The sequence below is a fragment of the Mastomys coucha genome, unplaced genomic scaffold (assembly GCF_008632895.1).
Source record: "Mastomys coucha isolate ucsf_1 unplaced genomic scaffold, UCSF_Mcou_1 pScaffold23, whole genome shotgun sequence".
In the NCBI taxonomy this organism is placed as follows: Eukaryota; Metazoa; Chordata; class Mammalia; order Rodentia; family Muridae; genus Mastomys; species Mastomys coucha.
The window spans coordinates 100,706,195-100,707,623 of NW_022196906.1; the positions used below are offsets into that span (position 1 = coordinate 100,706,195).

At 37.6% G+C, this 1,429-nt stretch overlaps 1 protein-coding gene across 10 annotated transcripts in view; it reads right to left on the reverse strand.

Annotated features, from left to right (window-relative positions):
- Nucleotides 1-1,429, reverse strand: part of Dock3 (dedicator of cytokinesis 3) — a 299,780-nt gene that overhangs the window by 74,484 nt on the left and 223,867 nt on the right. The window lies entirely within an intron of this gene.

A 1,429-nucleotide genomic window follows, 5' to 3' on the forward strand; every position in this document is an offset into this window, starting at 1 on the left:
TTTTTAAGATTTGTTTATTATTAAAAATAAACACACTATAGCTTATTTATAATATAATATTTATAATATAAGTGGTTGCTGAGATTTGAACTCAGGACTTTCAGAAGAGCAGTCGGTGCTCTTACCCGCTGAGCCATCTCGCCCGCCCGCCTATAGGACTCTTAAGAGCATGGAGAAAGGAACTTCAAAACTAAAACAACCGGTTTTCACTAGGGCTCAGGCCACTGAAACTTTTATAACTTGCTCAGGAATTTGCAGGCAATAGAAGGAAGTATAAGGAGAAATTTCCACAATGTAACTTAAGAGAAGTAGCTATTTTTCTTTGTAAAATGGATTTAAACCTTTTAGTTTATGACTAAGCTCTTAACTTTTCAATTTTGATTCGCAATACAAGCCTGAAACCTTTAAGAAAGGGAAAAGTAATCAAACATGAGTGCCTTCAAACAGAACCAGCTAGACTCCATTAATAGCAGAAACCCAGTTTTAAGAACGGGATGAATTTTCCAGGGATACTGATATCTGTATATAATCATGTAATCTGAAGAATATGTATATTATTTTCTGTATATACATATCTGAAGAATATGTATATATGTATAGAATATGTATGTGATCTCTGGCAGTTTGTCTGACACATGTGAGAAACATACAGGTTCATTCTGTTACAAACTCTTGAGGACTACTGATAAAGCAGACTAAGAATTCAGAGACTTAGATGGCCCAAACATGGAGGAGAGTAGGGAGGAAGAGGGTGAAGGAAGGGAAAGGGAGAGAGAGAGGGAAAACATAAGTGCACTTGGGTTTCTAGATCTGAGCTCTGGAAACAAGACGTGGTCTCTTGAGGAAAATGTAGTCACTTATTTTAATGGAGTGGGGAAGCATGATGGCATTAGTAGTTGTATTTATTTAAATTACATTTATTTATTCATATAGTGGAAGAGCACATGCTCATGTGGAGGTCAGAGGACAACTTATGGGAGTTGGTTCTTTCATTTCACCACATGGGACCTGAAGATCAAACTCAGGTCATCGGGGCTGGCATCATGAGCCTTTACCTGCTAAGCCATCTTGCTGCCCCAATCTGATAATACTGATCCATAACTTTTGAGAGGCAGAACACTATATGAGAAAAATAGTAGATTTTTTTAAAATTAGACACGTATGAGTTCAAATTCCAGCTTTAAGCCAGGTGTGGTGTTTCATGTCTGTAATGTTAGCTGTTCAGGAGGTTGAGGTAGGAGGTGGCAACGTTAAGACCAGCCTGGAAGACACAACAAAACTCAATGTAAATAAATAAATTATCAGTTTTGTCATTTACCTACTGTATGTTTGATGAGTTGCCATAATCCTTGGTTTTTCATCTATAAAATGGGGAAAATGCTTTTTTTCCCCCCAGGCGCACGCCTTTAATCCCAGTACTTGGGAGGCA